The following is a 19,045-nucleotide window of genomic DNA, read 5'->3' on the forward strand; positions in this document are numbered from 1 at the left end:
CCCCCAATCTGCACCATTGACATTTTCTCCATCACTTTTTTAAGTATAGAAAACCAACAAAACAATAAATCAAGCCCTGATTTGTAGTACTTGTCTATTTCTGAAGTGTAAATACCCTGAAGATTTAATAATACAAATTTGAGCTGGCTCCAGCATACCCCTGTATATAAATACAGTATAATTTGGGGGAGGGAAAAAAGGAGGGGGTCGGGGCAGAAAAGCCTGGTATAAGAGGCAACATGAAGTGGGCTTTGAAGAGAGCTAGAGCTTCTAAAAGATAGAGGTGGGAAAGGAGTGAGTGCATTCCAGGCAAGAAAGACAACCTATACAAAAGCATGATGAAGGGAGGTGAATTAGAACATACAGGGAAGAACAAATTGACCCGTTCATATGGTAGGGTCAAGTGAGGTATTTTGCTTTGCTTTTTTTTGTTTCTAAAGGATGGAGGAGAATTGGGCGTGTTTGTAGGCATCAGAGAAGGAGTCTGGAGATAAGGATATTGAAGATTAGAGAAGGGGAGGAGGGGATGATTGAGGGAACTGTCGGGCAGAGATGATATCAAGGTCCAAGGAGAAAGTAGAGTTGACCTTGGAAAGTAATTGGATCACCTACCTTATCATCAGAGATTGGAGTAAAGGAGGAGAAAATGTGGATGGGGTGTGATAACAAGGGATTCTGAGATGTAGAAGAAGGGAGAAGTCCTTGGTAATCTCATTCTATTTTCTTTTCTTTTTCTTTCTTTTTTTTTTTTTTTCCAGGGCAACGAGGGTTAAGTGACTCGCCCAGGGTCACACAGCTAGTAAGTGTCAAGTGTCTGAGTTTGGATTTGAACTCAGGACCTCCTGAACCCAGGGCCGGTGCTTTATCTATTGCACCACCTAGCTGCTCCCTCTATTTTCTTAGTAAAGTATGAGAAACCAAGTTATTTCTCCTTTCTATGCCCCCAGAAAGGCAGCATTATACAGAGCAATGGTTCTCAAAGTGTGATCCAGAGACCTGTAAGGTCAAAATTATTTCCATAATAATACTAGGACATTTTAATTTATAATTTGCTAAATATTGATAGATATAATCCACATAAATAAAAGTTCTTTGGGAGATCCTCAATAATTTTTAAGAGCATATAGGCATCCTGAGACCAAAAAATTTTAGGACCTAAATGAATAATAATGAATAGAAGAGCTGGCCTCAGAGCCTGGGCTCAGGTCCTATGGTTGTGTGACCCTGGGCAAGTTACTTTACCCCTTTAGTATTCTAGGCAAATCTCTGAGACTGAGTTGCAGAAAAGGTGCTGAGCTTCTTTAAGGTCCCTATATCCAGGAAATTATAGATGCAGCTCCTGTTCCTATCTGTCCGGGATCCAAACATTCCAAGGGAGTGACTTCATCTTCATAGGTAGTCCTAGAACAGCGTGCTCTTGGGTTTAAGCAAAACTTGTGTCCATGTTTAAAATGTTAGTGTTCTGTACCCCAAGATAGCCCACCTCCCATTTGATCAACCAATCAGAGCATTGTAGCACCCACAGGGCCTACAGGCAAGGTTACTGAATTTAGTGGGGTTTTCTAAAGCCCTGCATATCTAGCTTTCTCTTATCAAGGTTTCTGTGTTTGGGAAATTGAAGGGATTCTTCCCTCAGAATGGATAGGCACTGGGGCTAGTGGGGAGGGATTGGTCTTAGAGGATTATAAAGGCATTCCTAAAACCCTATGGCCCACACATTAGCTTCTTTGGATCTTAGAGAACTGTCCTCCCTGGCCATCCCTCCCTCTTCTGAATAGAAAAGAACCCAAGGCTACAGAAAAGGCTGTGGAATAGAGCAGAAGAAGCTGCTGCTATATCTCTTTAAAGGGCAGCCACCAAGTTAAGAGCTGAGCCCAAAGAGTCTGGGGTATGGGGCAGACCTGTTTTCTTTAAATGTTTACTCACAAAACCTATATGAAACTGCTTGCTTTCTCGATTGGTGGGGGGGGGGAATATTTGGAACCCACATTTTAAAAACTGAATGTTAAAAAGATTTTCCCTTGTATACTAAATAATTTCACTGCTTTCACACAAATACCTAGCACTGCTCTCAACTCTCAGGGATGCGTGGCATTTAAAAATTCTATTGAAGGGGCAGCTAGGTGGTGCAGTGGTAAAGCACTGGCCCTGGATTCAGGAGGACCTGAGTTCAAATCTGGCCTCAGTCACTTGACACTTACTAGCTGTGTGACCCTGGGCAAGTCACTTAACCCCCATTGCCTCACACACACAAAAAAGAACTATAAATAATCTGGTTCAACTCTCTTATTTTATAGATGAAGAAATTAAAGACCAGAGAGATGAGATCACTTGGACACAGTTACAGGTCAAGTTAGTGGCATAAACCCAGAACTAGAAGGGACCTCAGAGGGACCCTTTGAATCTACAGATGAGAAAGCTGAGCCCTAGGGAAGTTGTGACTTGCCCAAGGAGAGTGAGAATTCAAATCTAAGTCATGGGATCATAGACCTATAGCTGGAAGAGATCTCAAAGGAAGCTGAGGACCAGGGAAGTTGACCTAACAAAACCCTTGGGCACAAATAGGAAAAGACCTTACTTATGGGGACACCACCTAGCCACACCCCAACTTAGTCTATTGTGGTTGGCTAAGCCTTCCAAGAGACCTGTTTTAGGACTTTCCAGAACTGGTTTTGGGGGACCCCGCCTATCCACACCCCAGCTTAGTCTATGGTGGTAGCCACACCTTCCTAGAGCCATGTCCCTGGAACTGGTCTGAAATTTCCAAGGCTCATGGTTTTGCCCAATCTCTGACTCTTTGCCAGATCACTTGCTACCCCAAGAGTCCAATCCTGCTTTTATAGGGAGGTCTCCTGCAGCCCTCATCAGCCTCCAAGATCATCAGTGATTCAGTGTGCCAGGGCTCCAATGGCCAGTTAACCACCTCCTGTTACTATATGAGCTATGAATCATAGCAACATTGATCTCAAGCTAGAAAAACACCTCAGAGGCCATCTAGTTCAACGCTCTCATTTTACAGATGAGGAAGCTGGGACACAGGGGATTAAATGACTTGCCCACAGTCATGTGGGTAGTGAGCATCACAAGTAGTCTTCTATTTCCAGAGTCAGTGTTCTTTCCACTGTGTCGTTCGGTCACATCCAATTCTTTGTGACCCACTGCCATTTCCTTCTCCAGTGGATTAAGGCAATCGGAGATTAAGTAACTTGCTGAGAGTCACACAGCTAGCTAGTAAGTGTCTGAGGCCAACTTTGAATTCAGGTCTTCCCAACTCCAAGCCCAGCACTCTATCCACTGAACCACCTAGCTGCCTCCTTTCCACTGTCCCACAGGCCAAACAGCCTTTGCAGGCTGCCCTAGGGCTGGAAGGTGAATTTGGTCATGGTGTCAGCTATCCAGTGGACAACTGGGATTTCAGGAACATGTTATTTTTAATCATCATCCCATGGCAATCTTCTTCTATGAACTTTTACCTGTGTTATATAAATGATTAGGAGCCTTTTTTTTTTCTGCAGGCAATAATTCAATAGAATATAAGCTCCTTAAGAGCAGGAGTTATTATTTTTTTTTAAAAAATCCCCAGTGCCTAGCAAAATGTTGCATGTAATATGCAGTTAATAATATTTGTTGAATTGAAATCATGCCTCAATAGGCCCCTTGAAATTGTACTTGCCTATATTTGGCATAAATGGGTAAATGAACCTCATGTGTATATTATGTCTTCCTGGTAAGATCATAAGCCCCCTGAAGATATTATTATTAATAATAGTAGCAATAACAACTAGTCTTTATATAGCACCTAATATGTGCCAGGCACTCTGCTAAGTACTTTACAAATATTATCTCATTTGTTCCTCATAACAGCCCTGGGAGGTAGGTGCTATTACCATCTCTATTTTACAGTTGAGTAAACTGAAGCAAAGGGAAGTTAAGTGACTTGCCCAAGGTCACTTTGCTTGAAAGTGTCAGAGGCTACATTTAAATTCAGGTCTCCATGACTTCAGGTCCAGGCCTCTATTCATTTTACCACCTACCTTCCTTTTGTTTCTACTAATGTAGAAACCTAAATTGTCTTTTACTCTTCCTCCCTCATATTCCCCCTCCTATCCAGTTTGTCCCAAACTCCTGTCCATTCTACCTTCATAGTCTCTCCTATTTCTCCCTCTTTTCCATTTATACTGTTACAGCTTTAGATGAAGCCCTTAATATCTCTCATCTGGACAATTTCAGTGGCTTCCTAACTGGTCTTTCTGTCTCTAGCCTTTCAATCTCCAGTGCAATCCACATAAGTACCAGATGAATCTCCCTAAATATCACTGCTGACCATGCCGCAGTACTGATTAAAAATAACAGCAAAACCTTGAATACTTTCCCACTTTCTTCAGCATTAGGTCCAAATTCCTTAGCCTGGCATACCTGGTCTTCCGCTCCAACCTTCCTTTCAGCCACATCTCCCATTGTCCTCATTCAATTCACTGTATACAATGGACAAATTAGACTACTCACTGTCTCCTGAACCCAGTCCTCAAATTCCCAGCCTGTTTCCTGACTTTTGTCCCTCCTCCACCCATCTCTACCCTTAGCCCTTCACTTGATTTTCCAAAACACAGGGTTGAACACATAGATTAGGTATCAGTTGATGGAACTGAATGGAAGAGGAGTCACAGGAGGGAGGGGGGAAGAATAGGGAGATGTAAAGAAAAATGTCTGCCCTCTTTTCCCATCCTCCCTTTAACTCTCACTTATTAACACAGAATCTCCCACATTCATAAACTTACACACCTCCACACCGTGTTTCTTTTTTCTTTTTTGGTGAAGCAATTGGGGTTAAGTGACTTGCCCAGGGTCACACAGCTAGTAAGTGTTAAGTGTCTGAGGCCAGATTTGAACTCAGATACTCCTGACTCCAGGGCCAGTGCTCTATCCACTGCGCCACCTAGCTGCCCCCACACCGTGTTTCTTACACACTTACAAATGCTCTGTCATACATTCTTACACACTGATGCTGACACAACAGATCAATGTGAAGCTGCTTTTTTCTTCTTTTTCTAATACAGGATCAGTGGTCTCCAAGGTTCCAGGCACCAAGAGCTCAAAGACATTGGTAATATGTACCTTTATACATGGATAGCCAAGTCTGGAGTCAGGAAGACCTGAGTTCAAATCTGGCCTCAGACACTTACTATAGCTGTGTGACCCTGGGCAAGTTATTTTACCTTGTTTACCTCAGTTTCCTCATCTGTAAAATAAGCTGGAGAAGGAAGTGGCAAACTACTCTGATATCTTTGCCAAGAAAACTCAAATGAAGTCAGGAGAGGGACATGATTGAAACCAAAGGACCGAACAACAAACAACCACCTTTATACATACTCCATTCAGATGTAGTCACACCCTATCCCCACTGCTAATCACATGTACACACCCTTTCTCTTCTGGGCTTTCTCCTAACTCCCAGCATATATTTCTTTTTAAAAAAATAATAAACATTTTTGTTTAAAGTTTTGAGTTCCAAATATTATCCCTCCCTGAGGTGGCAAAGCAATCAGATATAGGTTATACATGTGCAATTATATGAAACATTACCATATTAGTCATTTTGTATCAGAACACTTGAATAAAAGAAAGAAATGAAAGAAAGTAAAAAAATAGCATGTTTCAGTCTGTGTTCAATCACTAGCATATATTTCTAGAGAAGTAGTTGGTACACTTTGTACCTGACAGGATGATCTTGTGAGTCCCCTGTCTCCCTGCCCTGGCTACCAGAAAAGAGATATTGGGGAGGAGGGTGAAGGAAACAAGTAGCAAAGAGCCCAGGGCATTGGCATTACAGAAAGTAGAATCTGAGCAGCTGGAGCTCCAGGTTGGCATTCTAGTCTGGATGCCCTGCCCAGCTAGCATATATTGGGTAGCACCATCTCCCCAGCTCCCGACTTTCTGGATTTCAAAATCAACCCTTTACTGTTGCTTCCACCTACCTTGAACCAAGGTCTTCCTGATCCCAAGGCCAACTCTTTATGCACTAGGCTGTTGCCTCTCACCTATAAAAGAGATAAAAAGATTTGAATTGCCTACCCTTATGGTTCATCTCCCTGCCTCAATTCTCTCCCTACTTCATTCTATCCTGCATTCAGCTATCAAAGTTTTCTTCCTAAAGTATAGGTGTTTACCCTATCATACATACTCTCCCCCTAATTCAATAAACTCCCATGGGTCCATATTACCTCCAGGATCAAATAAAAAAAATCCTCTGTTTGGCTTTTAAAGTCCTTCCTTCCTTGGGGCAGCTAGGTGGCACAGTGGATAAAGCACTGACCCTGGATTCAGGAGGACCTGAGTTCAAATCCTGCCTCAGACACTTGACACTTACTAGCTGTGTGACCCTGGACAAGTCACTTAACCCCCATTGCCCCGCAAAAAACAAAGTCCTTCCTTCCTTTCCAGTCTTGTACACCTTACTTCCCTCTTCTCCTCACTGAGCATTCTCACTGGCTGTCCCTCGTGCCTGCAATTCGTTCTCTTCTCATCTCTGCCTCCTGACTTCCCCAGCTCCCTTCCAGTCTTAGCCCAAATCCCATCTTCTGCAGGAAGCCTGCCCTGATTCCTCTTAATGTTAATACCTTCCCTCTATCAACTCCAATTTCTTCTGTCTACAGCTTGTTGGTATGTAGTTGTTTGCATGTTGTCTCCCCCATTAGACTGTGAGTTCCTTGAGAGCAGGGACTATCTTTTGCCTCTCTTTATATCCCTAGTTTCTTAGCACAATGCTTGGAAAAGAGTAGGTACTTAACAAATGCTTACTGACTCAAATTGACCCTTCAAGGTTGTGAGAAAATCCCATAGAAACCTTAAAGTGCTGTAGAAATGTGAGTCATTATTAAAGTAAGAACATAGAGGATGGTTACAGCATTTCTTCATAGGTTCATGGGATTTTGAGCTGGAAGGGGCCCTAAAGAAAACTCAGCATAACCCCCTTGATTTATAGAGGAAGAAACTGAAGGCCACAGAGGTGAAGGGTCTTGTTAGGGGTGACACACATAGTCACATAACAGAGATGGGATTTATATTCAGGCCTTCTGAATCTGAATCCAATTCCGTTCAATAACCCCAGAAAATGAGATGTAGAAGGGATCTTAGATACTACCTTTTACCACCTCCTCATTTTACAGATGAAGAATCTATGGCTCAGAAAAGGGAAATGACTTACCCAAGGTCACATTTAGTGGGTAGCAGAATTGGGACTTAAATCCCAGTCTTCTGACTCTACTCAGGGCTCCTATAGGACGTCTGCTATGTGCAAGTTGCTGGCTAGGCACTAAATCTATCTTTAATGAGGCAATTACTATGTATCTCTATGTAGCCTATGGGACAATTAGTATGTATCTCTAAGGTCTTGGGTGGGGAACCTTTCGGTTGGGAGATCTTCCAATCCACCACCTCCTACACATGCATGCCCCAGCCAGCACAGCTGCCTGCAGGGAACTCCCTAAACAGAATGTGCCTGGGTTGGGTACCCTGTCCAGTATCCGGGCCGGAGCCAACCTCTCTTCTTTCCTGATAGTCAAGCTGGCCTGGAGCAGGCTCTGTCAAGCCTGGGAGCCCCAGAGAAGCTGGATTCACTCTCTGGTCCACCTGAACACAGTCAGAATGTGGAGAATGGTCAGCTGTCAGGTTTCCCATCCCTGACCAGAGAAGGTCAGGGGAAGGATATGGTAGCAATGGAATAAGGAGTAACAGTGATGGTACAAACGGACCACTGGTCCGGGGCTAGGTTGTCAGGGAAGCTGGGTACTCATCACAGATTGAATTATGGCATGTGAAAAATGGAAGAAATCTTAACCACTATCTGCATTAAGCCTCCTCGGTCTACAGATATGAAATCTAAAGTCCAGACACTGCAAATTAGAGGTAGAATTGTGCTTATGACCAAAGACCTCCAGCTCCCAGCATTAGAATATAAACTCTCTGAGGGCAGCGATTGTCTTATTTGCCTTTATTTGTATCCTCAGTGCTTAGCAAAGGGTCTGACACATAGGAAGAGCCAGAAAAATGCTATAATAATAATAATAATTTATATGGTGCTTTTAAGATATGTTGGGGCAGCTGGGGGTGGTACAGTGGATAGAGTACTGGACCTGAAATCAGGAAGACTCATCTTCCTGAGTTCAGATCTGGCCTCAAACACTTACTAGCTGTGTGACCCTGGGCAAGTCACTTGACCCTGTTTGCTTCAGTTTCCTCATCTGTAAAATGAGTTGGAGAAGAAAATGACAAACCAGTCCAGTATCTTTGCCAAGAAAACCCCAAATGGGGACACAAGGAGTAAGACACGACTAAAATGACTGAACGATATTAAAAGTGTGCAAAGCACTTTACATATGTTAACTCATTGCATCCTCCTCACAAGAAGCCTTCGAGGTGGATACTACTGTTATCCCCATTCTACAGATGAGTCATGAAGGAAGCCAGAGAAATGAGGGTGAGGAAAAGAGAGCATTCCAGGAATTGGGGACAGCTCGTGTGAAGGCAGGAACATAAGAGACTTGGATCTTTGAGTCTGCTTCTTATCTGAGTCTGAACATCCTCTTTTAAACTTCGCATACCCTAGGGAAGGGGCCACACATTAAACTACCAAACTCTACCTTTCTGTGAATTAATTTGGCAGGAATGAGCAAATTAATTGGGCAGGGATGACACTTAGTAGGCCATAGGGAATGGGACCCTGGAACTCCAAGAAACAGATCTGAATCTGGAACTAGAGCTGGGACAGACCCAGTTGGTAAATCAATCACGAGGGACAGTTTGGGGCAGGGGGGTGGGTTTGGGAGGAGGGAGCATAGGCAGACAATCGTGTGGGGTCCTAAAAGACAAAGAGTTTGTCTACTTTACAATGACAATTATGTTCTCTCTCTCTCTCATGCTCTTTCATGCTCTCTTACTCATACTCTGTGTGTGTGTGTGTGTGTGTGTGTTTGAGGCCTTGCACAATGGATAGAGCACCAGGTCTGGTGTCAGGAAGACTTGAGTTCAAATCCAGCCTCAGACAACTCCTAGCTGTGTGACCCTGGGCAAGTCACTTCACTCTGTTTGCCTCAGTTTCCTTGTCTGGAAAATGAGCTGGAGAAGGAAATGGAAAACCACTTCAGATCTTTGCCAAGAAGACCCCAAATGGGGTCACGAAGAGTCGGACACAATTGAAAAACAACTGAACAAAAACAATAAACAGATGCTTGGAGGTCTGTGTGTTCCTGTGTCTTGAATATGTATACATCTGTGTGTGTGTGTGTGTGTGTGTGTGTGTGTGTGTTGTGAGCCCATCTGTGTGGGCAATGCTGTTCCAGATCCTCTGTATAGGGAGCCAAATTCAGATGGAATATCAGCTGTTAAGGGGAAGGGCAAGGTGCCCAGAGCACTGGGGAGGGGCAGGTGTGGATACAGTCTGGATAGAAGGAGGAGGGAAGGTAATGCCAAAATCCCCACAGAATAGAACTCAGAGTTCTGGGGTTTATAGGAAGGGGAAAGTTGGGATAGTTGGGGTGGGGGATGGGAATGAGACAACAGTATGGTATAGGATGGGAGAGGAGCTAGGACAAAGGACTATTGTGCGGGATGCAGACGAGTTGGGATTGATTCAATTTCTGCAATAGTATTCACATCCGTCCTCTCCTCTCAATCCCCACTACCACTCCACCTACTATTTAGGGGAAGTTAGGTGGCACAGTGGATAGAGTACTGGCCCTGGAGTCAGGGAAACATCTTCTTGAGTTCAAATCTGGCTGCACACACTTACTAGCTGGGTGACCCTGGGAAAGTCATCACATAACCTTGTTTGCCTCAGTTTCCTCCTCTGTCAAATAAGCTAAAGAAGGAAATGGCCCCTTTGGTGTCTTTGCCAAGAAGACCCCAAATGGGGGCACAAAGAGTTGGTCACGACTGAATCACTCAACAACACTCAAACCATTGCATTAGTCCCTAACAGGTTTTTGTGCCTTCATTATCACCCGTGCAATCCATCCTCCTCTGCCAGACTAATCTTCCTGATGCAAAGATGGGTCCTATCACTTCTCTGCTCAAAAAAGACTCTTCAATGTCTCCCTCTCTCTTTTGCTTCAATCGTGCATCATCAACTGCCTCCCGGTCATTTCAGACACCTGAAACTCAATGTGTCTGACACAGAATTCATTATCTTTCCCCCAAACCCTCTTCTCTTTCAAACTTCTCTCTTTCTGTCAAAGGTATGACCATCTTTCCACTGTCTCAAGTTTGTAATCTCAGCCTTAACCTCAACTGCTCATTCTCACTCACTCCACATATCCAATTAGTAGCCAAACCTTGCCATTCCTACCTTCCTAACATCTCTAACATCTTACTACTCACCCAGCCACCTTCTTAGTTCAGGCCCTCATCACCTCTCTTCTAGATTATTTCAAAAGCCTCCTAATTGGTCTCTCTGCTTCAAGTGGCTGGCCACTCCAGCCCATCTTAACAGGCCGCTGACAGAGTCATTTTCCTTAAGCACGGATCTGACCATGTGAGTCTTATTCAACCAACTCCAGTGGTTTCCTATTGCCTCTAGGATATAATATAAACTCTTCTGTTTATCTTTTAAAGCCCCACAGAGCCCGGTCCCAATCTATCTTTCCAGCTTTATTGGACATTACTTTTTTTCCTTCTCTCGTACTGTGATCCAGCCAGATTCACCCTCTGTTCCTTATCCACAGTACTCTATCTCCCATCCCCATGCCTTTGCTGTAGTTGTCCTCCATGCTTGTAATGTGATTCCTTCTTACCTCTACCTCACAGGATTCCTCTCCTCAGTTTAGATGTCATCTTCTGTAGTAAATCTTTCCTACTCCATCCCACCCCTCAATGGCTTTCCACACAAACCACTGTGTACTTGTTCAGTTGTTCAGCCATATCTGTGGACCATATCATGCCAATATGGTCCCTGGGGTTTTGTTAGCAAAGATACTGCAGTGATTTGCTATTTCCTTCTCCAGTGGATTAAGGCAAATAGAGGTTAAATGACTTGTCCAGGATCACACAGCCAGTAAGTGTCTGAGGCCAGATTTGAACTCAGGTCTTTCTGATTAGAGGCCTAGTGCAGCCGCCTATGTGTCTCCATATTTGCATATACTTGTATTTATTAACTTTATATTTATTAATTTATTTGTTGTTATTATTTATTATTGTATATACTTGTATTTATTAACTTTATATTTATGATGTATCTTTTTTACAAGTACTTTTTGTCACCCTATTAGAATGCAAGTAGAGACTGTTTCAGACTTTGTTTCTCTAGACAGTGCCTGTCTGGCCCACAGTGGACAACCAAGCCTTGCTTCATGCTGTTCTCTGTACTTCCCCTCTCTCCCCCTCTTCACTTCAATTCCTGCCCATCCTTTAGAGTTCAGCTCCAGTGCCCTCCTCTAGGAATCTCTCAGTCAGTAAGTCTTGTGGCCCCCTCCCCCAGACCTCAAAAAGTACCTTGTTTTTATATCTCTCAAATGTACTCATTTATTATTTGGTTTTAGATATTTGGGGGTGGGGAGGGAATTGGGGTTAAGTGACTTGCTCAGGATCACACAACTAGTAAGTGACTGATACTGGATTTGAACTCAGGCCCTTCCTGACTCCAGGGCCATCTACCTGCCCCTAGATATTCGTTAATGATGTCCTTGTAATTCTTGAAACTTCTGTGGAGCAGGAACCATATCTTAGCATCTTGTCTGAATCTTGCCTATCCTCCATTGCCCAATAGTGTTATGTATACAATGGTTACTTATTTAGTCAACAGACATGTATTAAGCTCATACTATTTTCCACATACTGTACCAGGCTAGGCAAAGGATAGGATGGCAAAAATGAAACGATCCTTGCCCTTAGAGTTTCCAATCTATCAGGTGAGACGATATGTACATATATAAACATATCTGCATGAATATAGGGGGCTATGGGGACAAGCCATATGAGTTCATTAGTATACAGAACTCCCAGGTGAAGAGACTCCCTTTACCAATGTAGATTACCACCTTCTCTGCAACTTAATATTTTAGAAGGCAGCTACGTGGTACAATAGAAAAAGTTATACTGGGAGTCAAGAAGAACTGAGTTCAAATCTTGCTTCAAACACTTATTAGCTCTGAGGCCCTGGATATGTCACTTCATCTTGCTAAGCCTCAGTCTCTTTATCTGTAAAAAAAAAATGAGGATAATAGTACAGACTTCAAAGGGTTATTGTGAACCTTAAGTGACATAACGTATGGAAAGTGTTTTACAAACCTTAAAGTCCCATAGAAATGCTATCATTATTAAAGAACTATGTAGAACAGTGAAAAGATAAGGGACTTGCCCAGGGTAACTTTTCCAAAAGGTATCAGAGGTGGGGTTCAAACCTAGATATTCTTGGTGACCAGCCAAGATCTCTTTCCACTATGCCAGGCTTTCTGTCATATGTATGTATGTATGTAGGTAGGTAGGCAGGTATGTAGGTGTATATATTACATAGATGTGCACACATATATCTTGTGTGTGCCTATGTTGTGTTTGCATGTACACGTGTATGTGTATGTGCATGCATTTATGTCATAGTATATATTATATACATGTGTGTGTGTGTGTGTGTGTGTGTGTGTGTGTGTGTGTGTATGTGGTTGTAAAGGACTTTCCTAGAGGCAATAGGGAACCACTGGGGCCTATTGAGAACAGGAGTGACACAGTCAGACCTTCACTCTAGGAAATCATTTTGGCAATTGTGTGGTGTGTAGATGGTTTGGAGAAGAGAGAATCTTGAGGCAGGGAGTGAAAGCAGTAGTCTGGTCCAGAGGTGATAATAGCCTGGAGTAGGGTGGGGGGCCACAAGAAGAGAGAAAAGAAGTAGAAATCACATGGGCAGCTAGGTAGCGCAATGGATAGAGCACCAGGCCTAGAATCAGGAAGACTCGTCTTCAAATGTGGTTTCAGATACTAGCTGTGTGACCCTGGGCAAGTCACTTAATTCTATTTAACTCAGTTTTCCCATCTGCAAAATGGCAATAATACCCACCCCCACCCCCTTAGGTTGTGGCACAGTGGATAGAGTACTGGGCCTAGAGTCAGGAAGACTCATTTTCCTGAATTAAAATCTGGCCTCAGATACTAGCTATGTGACCCAGGGCAAGTCACTTCACCCTGTTTGCCTCAGTTTCCTCATCTGTAAAAATGAGTTGGAGAAGGAAATGGCAAATTACTCTAGTATCTTTGCCAAGAAAACCCCAAATGGGGTCACGAAGAATTGGACATGATTAAAAATGACTCAGGGCAGCTAGGTGGTACAGTGGATAGAGCACCGGCCCTGGAGTCAGGAGGAACCTGAGTTCAAATCTGGCCTCAGATACTTAACACTTACTAGCTGTGTGACCCTGGACAAGTCACTTAACCCCAACTGCCTCACCCCCCCCCAAAAAAGTGACTCGACCAAAAAAAAAAGGAAATCACACACACATACACACATACAAGTTTTGGTGAAACCAAAACTGGTATACTGTAGCAGGACTGTGTACAGAGAGGTATAGAAAGATGACTAGATCTGGACTCCAAGGGTCTTGGTTCAAATCCTGTCTCAATCATTTCACAAGTCACTTCTTTCAGGACACCAGTTTCCTCATCTGCAAAATGAGAAGATTGGACTAGAATGAGCTCTGAAGTCCTTTTCTAGCTCTAAATATAAGATCCAATGACCCTTCTATAGTATGCCTTTCCCGATCCTCTTGGGTTCTTTTTTTTTTTGTTTTTTTTGAGGGGCAATGAGGGTTAAATGAATTGCCCAGGGTCACACAGCTAGTAAGTGTCTGAGGCTGGATTTGAATTCAGGTCCTCCTGAATCCAGGGCCAGTGCTCTATCCACTGAGCCACCTAGCTGCCCCCTATCCCTTTGGATTCTAATGCCTCACTTCTGTTACTTCTGTATCTGCAAATTTAGCCATTTCATTTGTTAGTATTTAGTCATTTGCATGTTGCCTCCCCCATTAGACTGAGCTCCTCAGGAGCAAGGACTGTCTCTTGCCTTTCTTTACAAACATCTCATACAAAATAACAGATGAGTGCATTTGAGATATATAAAAACAAGGCACCTTTTGAGGTCTGGGAGGCACAAGGCTGTTACTGACTGAGAGATTCCTGGAGGAGGTAGCACTGGAGTTGAGCTCTAAAGGATGGGCAGGAATTCAACAAATGAAGAAGGGAAGAGAGGGGAAGTAGAGAGGAGAGCAAGGCCTGGTTGCCTGCTGTGGACCAGACAGGCGCTGGCCTAGGTGCTGGGGATACAAAAACTGAAACAATCTCTACTTGCATTCAAATAGGGGTGACAAAAGATGGCCTAATTTAGTCATTGAATGGGCATTGCCTCAGACAAACTGAGGTCTGGCAAGGCCTAATTCAGAAAGGCCACTGCATCTTGGGCCATCACTGGTCATCTAGACTTCTGTTCTGTCACTGAAAGAGAGGGTGAGGCTGAGGACTTTGCTCAGCTCTGCCTCACTGAAATCCAATTCATGCGCAAGTCAAGACATCACCTGTGATGTCACCGGTCCTCTTGGAGAACCAAGAAGGAACGACAATATCCCCAGCATTTAGCAAAGTGCCTGACACACAGTGGATGCTTAATAAATGTTTATCAACTGACTGACCAAAGGGATACAGGGGCAGAAAGGTTTCCAAGGCTTTGAAATGAATGAGCCAAATTGAGTTATTAGCTTCTTGGAAGCTAATGTGCAAATGTCAGACAATCGGTCTTTCTATGGGGCCCTGCCTCTCTCTGGCAGGCTCTGGGGGAGGCTGTAGGAACTTTGGTTCCAACCCAGGGAAGAAGGGGGAGGGCAGATGGGACTGGTGAGAAGGGTGGGGTGTGGACAGAGCAGAGGCCCTCAGGGAGAGTCAGGTGGTGAAAATCCTCACTGTGAGAGAGGGAGAAGATTGTTTTTGTCACCCACACCCGAATTTTTCTACCTCTTGACTGGCCCTGGAATCTCTCACATGCCCTGGGGCTATGCATAGGGGTATGGGTATTAAGAAAGTACTACAGAGGGCAGCTAGGTGGCACAGTGGATAAAGCACTGGCCCTGGATTCAGGAGAACCTGAGTTCAAATCCGGTCTCAGACATTGGACACTTACTAGCTGTGTGACCCTGGGCAAGTCACTTAACCCTCATTACACCACCAAAAAAAAAGTACTATAGGCTCTGTTCCCCATTGGGGTCTGTGTGGGGAGCTGAGGGGTGAGGAGTAGGATTTGGGAACCTCAGTCCTGCTACAGTATACCAGATCCCTCCATCTGTCCTGCCTCTTATGAGCTTAATGGGAAAATCTGGCTAGTGTCTGATGTAGGCATGGGCCGGCTTCACAGCATGGGAAGCTCTGGGGCACTTTCCTTTCTGGGGATCGCTTCTCAGAGGGCGAGGGTTGTTTTTCATTTTGTTTCTATAACCTCAGTGCCCAGCACAGTGCAGTATACACAGTATGTGATGGATAAATACGAATCATTAATAAATCAGTAAATGTTGGTTGGGTTGGGTTGGACTGGATTGGGTCAGAAGGAAGACTTGGTACCATGCTCCTGTGACTTCTAGAGCTGGGAAAGCGCTAGGGCCCAGCCCACCCCCTCTCATCCAGTCTTTGGTTCCCCAAATAACAATAAAGCAAATTATTACTTCAGGGTTCTCTAGACTGCTATGAATCACAAAGAAACTTCCAGATAACTATGTGAGATAAGCAGTGCAAGTTATTGGTATTATTCCCATTTTACCAATGAGGAAACTGAGGCTCCAAGATGTTACCTGTTCACAGCCACATAGCTGGAAGTGGTGGGAGTCATGACTTGTGTCTAGCCTTCTGATTCAAAGTCTGGTATTCTTTCCTCTCATTCATTCATTCAACAAACATATATTAAGCACTTATATACAGAAGGGAAGGATATTGCTAATGTCTGGCAGGGCATCATAGGGTTCAGTTTGACACAAACCAACCCCTTCCACCTATCTACCAGGGCCAAAGGAAGAGATGAAGACTTTCAGGGGCTTTCTCTTTCTCTGGGTGCCTATTTCCCTCCCCAATGGACAAGTAGGCTTCTTGAGCTAGGAAAAACCCTTGAAGTCATCAAAACCATTCCCCTGCCTCTACTCGAGATCGCCCCTTCATCCAAGACCAGTGAGAACTCTTCCTATTGGAAGAGATCTCTGAACTCTCAGACATTCTGCCCCTTCCACTTGAGATCATTGAATTATTTCTGGTGTCTGACAAATACTACAGCATTTTCCTGGACAATAGGAGCATCATAATATCCATTTGGGGCCAAGGGCTGGTAATACCTCAATGATCCCAATATTCTCTCCTTAGCTGGGTATAGAAAATGATAGAATGCTATAATAATAAGCATTTATTAAGCATCTTTGCTGATTCTTCCCAGCGCTAGTGCCTCCCCCCACAAATGATCTATTCTTGGTATTCAGGTGGCTTATAGTACATGTTATCTACCCTGATGGAATGTTAGCTTCTGGAAGTCAAAGATCATTTCTCTTGTGCCTTTTTATCCTCAGGGCCTTGGAAATACCAGAGAAATAGTAGGTGATCCACAAATACTGAGTGATTGATTGACCTGCTACATGCAGGGCACTTTGGGCGATAGAAATGCAAAAGCAAATAGTCCCTACCCATTCTACTGGTGAGATATACCATAATAACCAGCATTTGCAGAGGCCTTTAAGGTTTGCAAGGCACTTTGCAAATGCTACATCATTTGATCCTCACAATAATCCTGTGAGATGGGGGACTATTTACATCTCCATTTTACAGATGACAAAACTAAGGCTGACTGTGAGATTAAGCAACTAGTTCACGGTTACAGAGCTAACTGTTATCTGAAGAAGGATTTGAAGTTAGATCTTTTTGATGCCAAGTTCAGCAAAATATCCTCCTTGCCACCTAGCTATCTCAACATATATACAGGCAAGTAAATGTAGTATTACACTATATACTTCGTCATACAAAGTAATTTTATTTTATTGGGGGGGATGGGGCAATGGGGGTTAAGTGGCTTGCCCAGGGTCACACAGCTAGTAAATGTCAAGAGTCTGAGGCTAGATTTGAACTCAAGTCCTCCTGAATCCAGAGCCAGTGCTTTATCCACTGTGCCATCTAGCTGCCCTCTCCATGCAAAGTAATTTCAAGAGGAAGAGGGTACTGTCAACTTAGTGGTTGGGGAGAGATCAAGAAAGACTTTTAAGTAGGAGGTGGCACCTGAATTATGTCATCAAATCCAACAGCCTCATTTTATAGATGAAGAGACCAAGGTCCACATAGATTAAATGACATGCCATAGGCTCCAGGATCCCACAAGTCTGTGATTCAGGGGAGCTAGGAATAGAGTTACCTGTTTTGTTGTGTTGTTTTTTTTTTTTAAGCTAATTCACTGTGTATGAGCGAAGTGGCAGGGCTGGATGCAAGGAAGCTTTTTTCCTGCTCTGAAGCCCTGATAAAGAGGAGAATGAGTTAATGGAGGTTGACAATCTCCCAGACCACTGTTCCAGCTTTTAAAGGTCCCCTGGTGAGCTGGTGACTAAGAGCCCAAGGCAGCAAACCATGTCCAAATCATTGCTTTGGGTAGGAGGGTCTGGGTTCAAGCTGGGAAAATGGAGAGGGCCCTGCAGTGAGAGGCACTTTCTCCAGGGGGAGTCCATATTGGCACCACTCAAATTTGGTAAAGAACTGAGCTTTAAGCAAAGATTTTCCCTGAGTCACACCTAGAGCAATCAGACAGGGCTATGGGGAAACCTGCTCTGTTGGTAATTTGGGGGCAGAGGAGAAGGCAGTGCCTCAGTGGCCTGAGCCTTTGGAAATTCTACTTGGTGGTCTGGCATCCTGTGCATTGATTGGCTCACCCACCTGGTGGAGGTTACCCTGCCTCTACTCCATGACACACATTCTCAGGTCACTCTAGAGATTCTCATCTCTCAACCCCATGAAATGACTCTAGGGACACCGAAATGAGCACAGACTGGAACTAGGGAGGGAGGGCACGGGGTTCCATTTTTGTTTTTGTTTTTTTGTTTTGTTTTGTTTTGCAGGGCAATGAGGGTCAAGTGACTTGCCCAGGGTCACATAGCTAGTAAGTGTTAAGTGTCTGAGGCCAGATTTGAACTCAGGTACTCCTGACTCCAGAGCTGGTGCTCTATCCTCTGCGCCACCTAGCTGCCCTGGGGTTCCATCCTGGTAATCTCGCTGCGGTTCTAGGTTGCCCACATCTCAACACAATAAATGTGAGCTTCCAAATTTAGTGCAGCAGAATGGTAGCATCTCAGGGTTGGAAGGGTCCTAGAGAGCAACTGGGCCAACTCATACCTGAAGAGAATTCCTCTCTACCACATCCCTGACAAATGGCCACTTAAGAACTCACTACCAGCTGATGATGAGTGAGATGAGCAGAACCAGAAGAACATTGTACACAGTATCATCAACACTGAGTGTTGACCTACTGTGATAGACTATATTCTTCTCACCAATGCAATGGTACAGAAGAGTTCCAGGGAACTCATGATAGAAGAGGATCTCCAAATCCAAGAAAAAAAAAAAAGAACTGCGGAGTATAGATGCTGATTGAACCATATTATTTCTTTTGTTTTTGGTGCTGTTGTTTTTTTCTATTTTGAGGTTTTTCATCAGTGCTCTGATTTTTTCTCTTATAACATGACTAATGCAGAAATAGGATATGTGTATACATATATACACATATATACATATATATACACATATATACATATATATATACACATACATACATACATACATATATATATATAACCTATATCAGATTACCTGCTGTCTAGGGGAAGGGGAAGGGAGGGGAGGGAGGGAGGGAGAAAAATATGAAATTGTAAAGCTTGTATAAACAAAAGATGAAAACTATCTTTACATGTAATGGAAAAAAAATAAAATACTTTATTAATTAAAAAAAAAAAGAACTCACTACCTCCCATGCCAACCCATTCCATTTGGATAGCTCTAGCCATTCAGAAGT

General features: G+C 43.6%; 1 protein-coding gene across 5 annotated transcripts in view; it reads right to left on the reverse strand.

Moving 5' to 3' along the window:
* ELFN1 (extracellular leucine rich repeat and fibronectin type III domain containing 1) overlaps positions 1–19,045 on the reverse strand; it is a 210,648-nt gene that overhangs the window by 118,385 nt on the left and 73,218 nt on the right. For 4 of the 5 annotated variants that reach the window (XM_043979010.1, XM_043979007.1, XM_043979009.1 and 1 more), the window contains one exon: positions 5,976–6,038. The exons of the other annotated variant lie outside the window; for it this stretch is intronic. The gene's annotated coding sequence lies outside the window, so the exon portion shown is untranslated. The remainder of the gene's footprint in view (positions 1–5,975; positions 6,039–19,045) is intronic. 5 annotated transcript variants of the gene reach the window in all.

This window comes from Dromiciops gliroides, chromosome 1 (genome assembly GCF_019393635.1).
Source record: "Dromiciops gliroides isolate mDroGli1 chromosome 1, mDroGli1.pri, whole genome shotgun sequence".
Lineage (NCBI taxonomy): Eukaryota > Metazoa > Chordata > Mammalia > Microbiotheria > Microbiotheriidae > Dromiciops > Dromiciops gliroides.